Genomic DNA, 12,482 nt, shown 5'->3' on the forward strand with positions numbered 1-12,482 from the left:
GTCCAAATCACAATCACTGTGCCCCTTGCCCCTATGCACACACCCGAGTTTCTGACTCAGCCCTGCTGGAGAGTTTGCATTTCTACAAGTCCCCCAGGTGGTACAAATGATGCTGACATTTTGAGAACTGGTGCTCTTAACTAGCAGAACTTTTTCTTTGATATTTTTTAGCACTAAGTGACCAAGATCACTGTTATTTATTCCAGATGCTAATGATTCCAGGTGTTGATAAAGAAAAAAAAGACAAGTATTTATCGTTCCACAAAACCCCCAGCTGAAAGAGCCCCAGGCCCTGACCATCTAAAATATAATCCAACTCCACCACCTGCTGGTGATCTCAGGAAGTGCAAAAAGGTGTCTGTCCTGTTTGAAAACAGCTTGCTGCAAATTAATCTTGGCAAACACAACAGGACGCGAGACACTCACTAACCATCCTCCTCGCCTTTATTTAGAGCATAAACATGATTTGCATAGTTAATAAATCAGTCCCTTGATTCTCACCTAAGCGGTGCCTGGCACATTGAGATAAGAGAAGTGATAGCTAACATTTGTAACATGCAGGGTAGCCATGCTTCGGCAACGTGTGCGAATGAACTCTGCTGCTCCCGTGCTTCCTACAGGAACCGGTGCAGGGAATTTAAGTAACTTGCTTAAAGTTACACAGCAGAAAGTGGTGGAGACAGAATTCGGACCAGGTAATGTGCCTCCAGAGTTGCCTGCTCTAAATCTCCATTCCATGCTACCTCCCAAAAACAGCTGGAAGAAGTGCCCAGTAAATATGTTTTAGGTTAGTTAACTCACCCCACCCAGAAATGTAGCACTGGAATATGCCTCAGATCCAAACTTTTCCATCCCTTTCATTTTATAAAAAGAAGACAACAACAATCTGGGGCACAGAGAGGTGAGGTGACTTGCCTGAGGTCACACAGCAACTTGATGACAGATCAGCAAGGCCACTTGGGCTCCTTCAGCCGTATCACCCTTGCAGTAACATTTACTGAGGGTAAATTGCCAAGTCTCTAGCACAAGGCGGTGCGCCATGGGAAAAGCAGAATTGTGACTAAATGCCCATTTTTGGACACTTAGGGGCTCTGATTCCATTTGGGGACTATGATTCTAGAAATAATAACTCATTAAAAAATATAATCAAGGGCCCACTACATTCTCTCTTCCACTGTTTAAAAAATTATTTTCTATCCATTCAAATAAGCTATTAAAATTTTTGCCATGTACTACCTGGATATTATTTACTCAATATTTTTCCTGTAATCCATGTTCATTTGTCCTTGTCCAAAGTAATATCTGTCAGAGCATGTGTATGACATTACTTGATAAATCTGTTGTTTGATTTAGTCATTTGGACTACACAGAATTTACTTCTGTAAAGCCTAATAGCATCTTCTTCTCCACCAGTGACACACCACCATGTTTTGGGCAGAAGTGACTGGGTCCTCAGTAGCTCTGGGACCTGCATCCTTCTCTTCTCAGTAATACCTGTAGGTCATGTGATGTGGGGCAGGTTATTAACCTCACTGAACCCTGGTTTTGTCATCTGAAAAGTGGGATTAGTATCATTTCCCATCCAATATAATTATTGGGATTAAATGAGAAAATCCAGAATTTGACAAAATACTCCACTCATAGCTAGTATCCAATCAACGCCAGCTATTATAATGAGCTATAGTCATTGCTCTAATGAGACATGACAGTGTATTTTTTCAAAATGAAGAACCATGAATCTTAAGGCTAGTGATAAAGGTGGCATGTCATCGTTTTCTTTGAGAATATAGACCTTTCTTTGGAAAAGGGACTTGTTTCCCATTTAACAGCTGGACACACTGAGGCTTAGGAAAAAGTCATTATCATGAATTCCCTAAAGTCGTTGCATGACTCAGCAGGAATACTGGCATCTTCAAGTCTTGAACTTAGTAGGAGGTTTTCATTCTTGTTTATTTTCTAAATATGTGGCTTGGGAGTTTATGCTATTTAAAAAGGTGCATCCTTTTTCCGTGTCAGGGAACAAACCAGGAATTCTTAATGCTGCTTCCTAAGAAGGGAATGGACTCTACCTAACTGAGCATGGTCTCCTCCGTGATTCATGGAGGACAGCTCTCTTGCTTCAAGAATAAATTGTACATACGGAGAAACCACTTAGAGTTCATAAATTCTTGCATCTATTCAGGAGGAGGAAATTCAGTTTGACTGTATTCTTTGGGCTTCTTATGCCATAGACATAAAAATAAAGCAGCTTTTCAATTTAGAGAGGACCTTATGACCCAGAGCGTTTAAGTAATTTTACACAAACAGAAAAGCCGGAATTATTAAAGAAGATTCAGATTCAAGCTACAAATCCCATTCAATGGGGGCATTGTTCTTTTCTCCTCCAGGGAAGGTTGAGTGAAAGTGGATGGTTCCAGTCAAAATCAGGAAAGCACACTCCACTTTTTTCTCCCCACAGCCAGTTATGCAGTGGAATTACATAGTTGGGAGCCAGCTGGGGGAAGAGGGAAACAATACTGCAATTGAAAGAACACTGCTTGGCACACACACTTGATTTAATAATATGCTTTGTGTTTCTGCTTGTTCATATTATTTGATCTTCTCTGGTTAGAAATGCCCCAGCAAATTAACAAAGCTGCAGTCTCAGCCCTCACCAAAATAGGAAGAAGCGAGAGCCTGACAGGGCTCCCCACTACAGGGATTCTTGCTCTGGATATACATTGAAACTACCTGAGTAGCCTTAAAATAATACAAAGTACCTCTGCCCAGGCACACCCGGAACCTACGGAAACTTAATTGCTGGGCGGGCAGCTTAGATGAGCCCAATGTACAGCCAGGGCTGAGAACCACTGAGCAAGCAGACAGGTGGGCAGGGCCGGACAGCTCTCCATCATGAAGCAGGCGGGCTCTCTGTCCTCAAGGAGATGCACTGTGGGAGGATGTGGACATCATGGTGGATGTTCGGACATCAGAGAAGTCATTGGTCTAATTCCAGTCTGACTCTGATTGGCTGTGTTTTTTCAGGCCTTTTCTGTAATCTCCCTGAACTTCTCTCAATTTCTATTCTGTGGACCGAGGAAAAGAACTCATTCTACTAATGATTCATAAAATCGATATCGTGGCTCACAAGAAATATTTTTTAAGTGGACCAGGATAGAATGCAGTAGAATATAATTGAAATAGAATGTACTACTTAGAGTAAGTAAGAGCATTTTTTTTTCAGATGCCTGCGTGTGTGTGTTTCGGTGAACACGGTCCTAATGAAAAAATGTGTGTCTTAATTGTAAGTGACCATTAGAAAAGTTTGAAAGCCTGTATTCTCACCTACAGGGTTTTTGGGAGGATAAAACGAGACAATGTTGCAGTGCACGTGGCATATGTAGTGCACGTCACATATTATACAGATTAGGTAGATTGATAGATCAATAGACTGATAGACAAGCAATCTACAGCAAAATACGTCTAATTTGGTGCACAGATGACGGAACCAGCTGGACGAAAGTGGGGCCACTTCAGCTGTGGTTCTGTTAGTGGTAGAATTGGAAGGTCTGTGTCCTAAGAGAGCATGATTTTGAAAGGGACTCAAACCCTCGATCGATTCCCTGTGTGATGAATGGGAATTTGCTCCATCACATTCAGATTCAAGAAATGTCACATCTCTTTTTTTCCTCTTTATCAAATGAATCCAGCTGAAAACCTACACTAACTTGATTGCTGAGAAATTCAATCTCAGTCCTGGTTATGGGGTCACTGCTCTTTTTTTTTTTTAATAATCATACAATAATAGAAAATAATAATAAAACAGCTGTGATTTATGAACCTTATTATGTGCCAGGCACCGTGCTAAGCACTTAAGCACATTGTATTGTGTAATCCTACCTATGAGAGACTTACTATTACAATCTCTGTTTTCCAAATTGGAAACTGGGGATTCAGCATCTCCAGGGATTCACTTTGAAGTTACAGCTGCTGTTTCTGCTAATTACCCCCCTTACCGACCTGTTCTTCCATCTGCAGAGCCCAGATGCTTCAAGTAGGCTCAAAGATTCTCCCCTTTCCCCTGACCACAGGCTCGGACTGTAACCCTCATTGTTACTCTTAGAACCTCGGCTCTCAGAAGCTAGATTCCACTGGCATCCCATAGCTGCCCTCCGGGGAACATGAAAGCAAAGGTGGCACTGGTCTCTGGCACTAACAAAAACAGCAACCACCCAAAAGAAGTGTGGCCCCTTCCTTGGAACTGGGCATAACCCTCTGTCTACCAGGGTAGAATCACTCCCCCTTTTTCAACCACCAGCCCCAGCTTCCCTCCTGGGATCCTCTATGCACCTCTTTCTTTTTCTTTAAGAAAAACCTAAATCTTGTTCTTGGAGTGTTTAGAAACCTCTGTCTTTGAGCTTGAGGCACAAACACCACGTCTCAGGGAAGCACTAAACACAGACAGTTTGGCTAATTCCTTAAGGAACCTCTCATGATTTCAAAAGTCCTACATTAAAAATAAGTATCTCAATATTTGAGGTGTTCCACGGTAACAAATCACTTTCACTGACACCGTTGGTTCCCCACTTATTTGCAAACAGAACCCTGTTTATTTTTCCAGACAGCAATGCGTCCAGCCCTAGGGAGTGAGCCATGCTTGCTTCAAGCCTACTGCCACACGTGGCAACGTGTTACAATTTGCCAGTGATTTGTCTGCAGGTGAGGGGTTCTTGGAGATATTTTTCTCCCTGCATCTGAGAGAGCCACTCAAAAGTGATGCTCCATCCTGCTTTGGAAGCAACCATGCCAGGATGCGATATTTAGATCAATACAACCATGGGATAATAGCCTAAGGACAAAAGTCAATGTTCCAAGGACAGTTCAGTGGAAAGGTGGAAAGTCCTACTTTCCTTGATGACATTATTAAACCAGTATCATCCCTGGGGCTGCAAATTTGTGTACTTCTTAAGTAATAAATAAGCGTACTTGTGATTTAAGCCACTGTTTTTGGACATTCTGCTACTTGTGGCTAAGACTATCCCTACAGATGCATGAATCCTTCAGGCAAAGAGGAGAAATAAGTCATTAGGAAAACCTGAACAAACTTTAGGGTACCAACTTCTTGACTTAACAGTGTTTCGATCTTTTCTGCCTTTGCTGAGTTACTCAGACTAAATGTTCAACAAGCTTAGCCCTGAAAGCTCCTTCAGGTTTAAAGTGTTGGGGTAATATGTTATTACCTAGAAATGCAAAGTTTTTGTGTCCCTTTGTGTCTCTGATAGCACTGTTCAAAAACTTTGCAGATAATTCCACAAGCATTTATGTTCCCAAGGATGCTGGGGCATGGCAGCGGGAGGGTGCAGTACAAGGTGCCTGAGACACAGTCCCAGTGCTCATGGGGCTTGCTGTCTAGTGGAGAGATGGGCCTGGAAAGAAAACGTCTCAAATACAGCATGGCAAATACAGAAGATTCCAGGTGAACAGAGAGGAGGGGTGCTCTTACTTCAGTTCCCTCAAGAACTTTGGTATAAAGCAGAAATGGTCAGAAGTGAAGGGCATGTCCCATCCTTGATAATGTTAAGAGATGAATGAAGAAATCTCTCCAGGTGACTTTGGGGTTCAAGAGGGAAAGGGGGACGAGAAAAGTCTTTGGATGAAAGGAAAGGGATGTTGGAGATTGCAGGGAATTACTGAGGCTTAGGCAAGTGACTTCAGAGCAGAAGCTTCTTCCCTTCTTTAAAAAAAAAAAATCCCTTAAGGCAAGAATATTAAAAGTCTGGCTGGGGCTTCCCTGGTGGCGCAGTGGTTGAGAGCCCGCCTGCTGATGCAGGGGACATGGGTTCGTGCCCCGGTCCGGGAAGATCCCACATGCTGCGGAGCGGCTGGGCCCGTGAGCCATGGCCGCTGAGCCTGCGCGTCCGGAGGCTGTGCTCCGCAACGGGAGAAGCCACAGCAGTGAGAGGCCTGCGTACCGCAAAAAAAAAAAAAAAAAAGTCTGGCTGATAGCTTGAATTGAGGACCAGGGGAAAATATGAGATTGACAACCATAAATTACAAATAGATCCTTCCAGATTCTTGTTTTCCCTCTGTCATTCACTGTTGCCTTGTTCGCAGCTAATTTGACAGCGTTTTTTTTAGGTTGTCCTTGGCTGAGGTTTTTTCCCCCAAAAGAATTTAACTAACTTTTCACTGAAAACTCTGAAAACACTGTGAAAACTCACTGAAAACACTGAAAACTCAACTCTCTTTATTTTGATCCTGATAGTTTACGGAATTATTTACTATTTATTTCAATGATCACTAACAGGTACTACTACTGTAAGCGGGTATGGGGACAAACATAACTGAGTCCTATAAACGTAAAATTCAACAGGTGGGAACAGAGGGAGCCTGCAGACCGTGGAATAACCAACTTCCACAAGCCGCCAGGTGCTGTGGGCATCCTTAGTGTGTTTTACAGTCTGTGTGTGTGCAAATAAAAGAACCGTCTGTTTATAGAGGGAATGGAGGAAAAATCAATCCAGAGGAATAATAAGATCTATTTTACTTTAGTCAATCATTCTGTTATCTGGGCTTTGAAATATATTGTACTTCCCTGAGATAGATACAGTAGTTCTTGGACTGGAATGTATCGTGATATTTTTGTTTTAAAAGACTTGCCGAACTTTAATTGGTACATTTTTTTAATATAAATTTATTTATTTTTATTTTTGGCTTCGTTGCTGCACACAGGCTTTCTCTAGTTGCGGCGAGTGGGGGCTACTCTTCGTCGTGGTGCACAGGCTCTAGGTGCGCGGGCTTCAATAGATGTGGCACAAGGGCTCAGTAGTTGTGGCTCCCAGGCTCTAGAGCACAGGCTCAGTAGTTGTGGCTCAGGGGCTTAGTTGCTCTGTGGCATGCGGGATCTTCCCGGACCAGGGCTCGAACCTGTGTGCCCTGCATTGGCAGGTGGATTCTTAACCACTGTGCCACCGGGGAAGTCCTTAATTGGTACCTTGAGTTGCTAGCCCAAAAGCTGATCAGTGATACAGTCGGTCTTTAGGACTAGCTTCACCAGAACCTTCCCGTCCAGGCAGTTCAGGAGCCTCATCTCTCCTGGGGTGTCTCTTCTGTTTGCCTTACTGTTTCCACCCCTCTCCACCTGCGATCTGCCTCCCAAGGCCAGCCTGTGTGGACGGCGTCAGCACGCAATTGACACAGTGCTGTGCCCTTGGCTTCCGGTTGGGTTTGGCCCCTGGGGATACCAGACAGGAAGTTAGAGAAAAGAAGGAGCGTGAGGTGACCTCAGTCTGGCCGTGTCCTTCTACAGAAAGTCACTGTTCTGCTTAAAGCAACCAGCTTTCTCCCGCTCTCTTTCTGAGTCCACGGCTGCTACCCCTTGGGTTTCCACGCTGTCCTTGTCCTTCTGCTAAACTCCACCCACACCTTGGGAATGAATCTCTCAGGAGATAAATCTCCCTTGAATTGTCCTCATTTGAGTGTGCCATCTGTTCCCTTCGGACCCTTACTGATACACCACTGGAGGGCTCTCTTGGATGCTAGCCACGGACTTGCGGTTTCAAAGACACAGGGGGAGAAAATCGATGGGGAAAGATGCGGTTACAGACGTCCTTTCCTTTTAGGAGGAGAAATTGTCAAGGCTTGAAAGCTGCTTGGAGGCAAGGGTGTGGGACAGTTTGAGAAGTTCCTGATGGTACATGCTCTCCAAACAGCTGTTCTTGGCTTTTAAACAAGGCAGTGTCCTTTTATGAGAGTTTACACACTGTAACTTAGAAAAAACATGATTCCCAGGAAATCAGCAGCAGTAAATGGTGCCAGGAGAGGTTGAGAAAACTATAGGTCCCGTCTTCAAACATCCTCTTCTCTCTCTTCTTCTGGAAACTATAGGTCCCGTCTTCAAACATCCTCTTCTCTCTCTTCTTCTGGAAACTATAGGTCCCGTCTTCAAACATCCCCTTCTCTCTCTTCTTCTGGAAACTATAGGTCCCGTCTTCAAACATCCCCTTCTCTCTCTTCTTCTGGAAACTATAGGTCCCGTCTTCAAACATCCCCTTCTCTCTCTTCTTCTGGAAACTTGGAGCAGCGTTGAGAGTGTGCTGAACCATAGGAGTAGCACCAACGACAGTAAATTAATCGTTGCAAACATCGACTCAGTGCTTCCGGTGTGCCAGGCACGAGCTCCAAGCTTTCCGGGCACTGGTTCGCTTAATCTTCACCAACTGCCCTGGGAGTAGCTACTACTGTTCTTCGTACTTTACAGGTGAAGAATTTGAGGGCGACAGAAGGGCAGTGACACACACTTGGTCACACAGCTGGTAAATGGCAAAAAGGAGTCAAACCCAGGTCTGTCTGATTTCAGTGCTACCCGGGGCTCGTCAAGCGTGGGCTGGGAGGCGGGCATGGGCTCAAATGCTGCCTTTGCTGCTTAGTGCTCTGGTTGCCTTGGGCAAGTCACCAAAACTCAGAATCCATGTTTATCCAATGAGGCTAATATTACCTGTGTCCCAGGGCTGTTGTCAAAATGAACCCAGGTCCCCTACGCCCCCTACAGAGACCCCTGTTACAGAGTGGACTTTCTAGAACATGCAGGAGAAGGGCAGGAGGTTGGCGTTGCAAGGGCATGGAGTTCCCGTCCCTTTGCAAATCTGCTTTTGTAATTCTTAATTTGGCCAACTCAGCTGGGGCTATAGTTGAGGAATAATAATCATGCTGAACATTTATTTTTTGCCAGACTGTGCCAAGGGTGCTGTGTGCAAGATCTCCTTTCAACCCCACGTAATCCTAAGAGGGAGGAACAATCATTATCCCCATTTGAGCAGTGAATAAACTGAGAACCAGAGAGGTGAAGCAACTTGCCCAGGGCCACACAGCTAGGAGGTAGCAGAACTCACATTAGCTCCCAGATCTGCCTGCCTCCTGCACCGCTGCTCTAATCCCCTATCCTATACCGCTCACCTTTCTTTATTGCATTTAACAAACATTTCTCTGCTTGCCATGTGCCAGGAACTGTCTGAACCCTTCAAATATTAACTTGTTTCATCCTCATAAAAACTTCATGAGGTAGGCGCTATTATCATCTCATTTTCATGGGTGGAGAAGACTAAAGCCCAGAGAAGTTAAGTAACTTGCCCAAGATCACACAACCTTTCCAATTCCAAACCCACTTTTTCTTAAGTTTGCAAATGAAACCAATGTCAGGCACTGTAGTATGATGGGAGTGACAAGTTTGAGTTGCCCATAGACTTAGTGATGTGTACTCCCATGTCATAAAGTTGTGTTCTTTGTAAAAGGGTGAAGGAAACAGATAGTGGTTTTCAGTCCTCAGCCTCACCATAAAACAGCTTGGGGTGGGTCATGGCCTCAGTGGGGATACCAAAAAGATGTCAGAAAGCAAGCTCTGTACTGGTTTAACCTCAGAGATTCGAGAGAACCTCCAAGCTGTTTGTCTGCAGACAAAATAATTCTGTATGAAATGCTCCCAACAAGCAGCCCTGGGCCAGGAGAAATGAGCTGGAGAAACACCCATTCCCTTTTTCCACAGGGATATGGTGGATACGCCAGGCTGAACACTAAAGGTTAATTGCTCTGAGTAATATTGTAGCATTTAATCCTGGTGCCAGACGAACTGAGACAATATTGACCATGATTCAGCCAACATCAGAATGCAAACACAAATGAAAACCCAAGTCCTTCGGCAGAGAGAGTCCAAGCAGAAATCTGAATATCCGAAAGAGCGAGCAAGGCCGGGCAATCCCCTCAGAACTTCAAATTTGGGACCCATATGCCAGCGCTTTACTACTAGCAGTGTCGTGTGCACTGGGCCTTTGCACATGTAGCTCTCTGTGCTAGAAGCAACTTTCTCCACCCCTCCAGACCCCTGATTTTCACCTGACCAATGCCACGTTTTTGTTCAACTCTCATGTGTAAGATGCTTCCTTCAGGAAGGCTTTCTCCCCCCCGAGACAGAGCTAGGGTGTCTCCTCCTCAGTCTTGTATTCCCCCTGCTGTTTGAACACTTTTTTTTTTTCCAGTTTATACACATGCATTTCTCCCTATTAGTCTGTGGCCCAGACAAATCTATACTTTTTGTGTCTTTGTATCCTCTTGTAATCTTAGCACTTACCACAAGGCCTGGCATGTGATAAGTGCTTAATAAATGTTGAAAGGAAAGAAGAATGGATGGATGCATGGATGAATGGCTGGGTGATGGCTGGATGGAAGCGTGTATAACTGGGAAAATGCATGGTTGGGTATTTGGATGGGTGGGTGAGTAGGTAAGTGAATGGATGGTTAAGGGGATGACTGGATGGATGGATGAGTAGACAGATGGACAGATACCTCTAGGAGGCAGCTGATGAAGGAATGACAAAAGCTTCCATCTTCTGGAATTCAAAGAAATCAAGTCTTCTCCAACTGTAATTGACCCACAGAATTCTGTAACTCCATTCCTGTGGAAGAAGGTACAGGCCCCACTCCCCCTTTCTCAGAATGTAAGTTGTCTTATTTTTAGACACTTGTTCTCCTTCAAGAGAGTCTATTTGCTAATTGTAAGCAGATTTCACCTGGATAAAGTTCAATACGGGTCACATCTATGATTGATCCTGAGAGCTGAAACCACAGCCGCCCTTGTTCCTAAGGAAAAAATGAACACTTCTAGGGGTTTTCTATTCCAGCCCTCTGGCAGGGGAAAGCCACTGGAACACTACTGATTTCTTAACTTGTGAGGGCTATGGGGTTTGAGGGGGCAAAACTGTAGTGAAGTTGGTGGTTGATCTGAAGGGCAAGCAATTCCAACTATTACAAGTAGTATGAGACCTGGGTTTGAATTTCAACTCACTTCTAGTTGTGAGAAAACCTGGCTAAATTTAACTTCTCTAAGCCTCCTTTTCCTCATCTGTAAAACAGGCAGTAGGAATAATTGAGAAACAGTATGAAAGAATATCTCAAAGAGTTTTGTCGGGATTTGAAAAAAATAGCACATTGTAGCGATTGTTCAGTCAATAATAGGTTGGCATAGTAGCTGGTAGGTAGAAGTAATCCAAGTAGTAATACAAATATTTTCAATTCAATTAAAAAATGATTAATAGTACACTAGGATTTCACAAATTATGGAATACTTACCAGTGGTGATAGAGAAAAATCTTTACATTGTAAATAAAACGAGATTTATATAGCATTAACTCACCAAGTGAGCAAGTGGCAAAGTTATACCCTGTGAAACTTTCTTTCAGTTACGAATTACTGCTTTTAATTTGTCAAGGAGGAAATCTTAGTTTGATGCCGGAATTTCTTTAACATCTTTTAACAGAATGAGCAGGACTCAGGTGTGGATCTTAGGCAGGTAACAGAATCTAGCTAGAATGTATGACCCTTCTTTATATTTGTTGCAAGTTTATTTTTTTAATGTTACTTTTCAATTGTGGGAAGTAATATTGGTTTTCCTTTTATGGTAATCATGTCCAATTAAAAAAAATACATTAAATAAAATTTTGAGTCAATTTAAAAGAAACATAAGTAATAGTTTAGGTGGCATAGGAGGTATGGCAAAAAACCAAAAGTGAGTAACTGAAGTTTGGAAAACCCTGCAGGAGGAGGGAGAAAATACAAATATGGCCATATGGATAGTGTTTAAATCCACCTATGAAAAACTTGCCATCTTTTTTCCTAACTGTCTGTTTTAATCTGTCAGAGCAGTGTACATTATAGCTCCTAAGAGATGGCTTTTCTCATATTCTCAGCTCTAGCTCTTTAGAGAGGCTAAAATAACCCAGATGCCTAAACACTGCACGTGGTGAGCTGAGAAATCTCCTTCTCTCGAGGGAAGGAAAAACACTCACAAAGCTCAGCTTAAAGCTTCTGCCTAAATGCAGGAGGAAGATGGATGGACACCGTCTGACAGCCTTGTTGGGATTCGCAAACTCAGGTGTCTACAGTTCAGAGAGACCCAGGGCATGTGATACACATGTTGGAATAAAGTCTCCATCTAAAAAGAGCTTGATGCCTGGGCATTTTTCCAGAGGTTTAAAAAATAATAATAATAGTTATGTTTTAGATGAAAAAATCATACCTGCTGCTTTAAACACACATGCTTTGCATACTAAGTATATGCAACTATATTTATATACATATAATATATAACACATTATACATTACATTAAATGCATTGCATTAAAATGTAGTATATCAAATTACATTAAATATGTGTCATACATGAAATATATGTCATTTCACTTTCACAAGGATACTTACAAATGGAGACAATGGCGTCTCCAACAGTTCATGGTTCTTTTAAATTTACCCTAAGAAAAAATGGCAGCATGAGGGTGAGGATAAATGGCAAACGATGCTGGGACTCAGGGCCAGAGAAAGAGAGAGGGAGATGGAGGTCGGGGTAGGGGGAGAGGAGGGGACCAGGGTGAATTGAAACTTGAGCAAGGAACATGGCTCCTTAAAAGGTACAGCCGGGCTTCCGTGTACTGTAAGAGGGATTAAGAGTGGTTTAT

This window comes from Neophocaena asiaeorientalis, unplaced genomic scaffold (assembly GCF_003031525.2).
Source record: "Neophocaena asiaeorientalis asiaeorientalis breed wild unplaced genomic scaffold, Neophocaena_asiaeorientalis_V1.1 scaffold606, whole genome shotgun sequence".
Taxonomy (NCBI): Eukaryota; Metazoa; Chordata; class Mammalia; order Artiodactyla; family Phocoenidae; genus Neophocaena; species Neophocaena asiaeorientalis.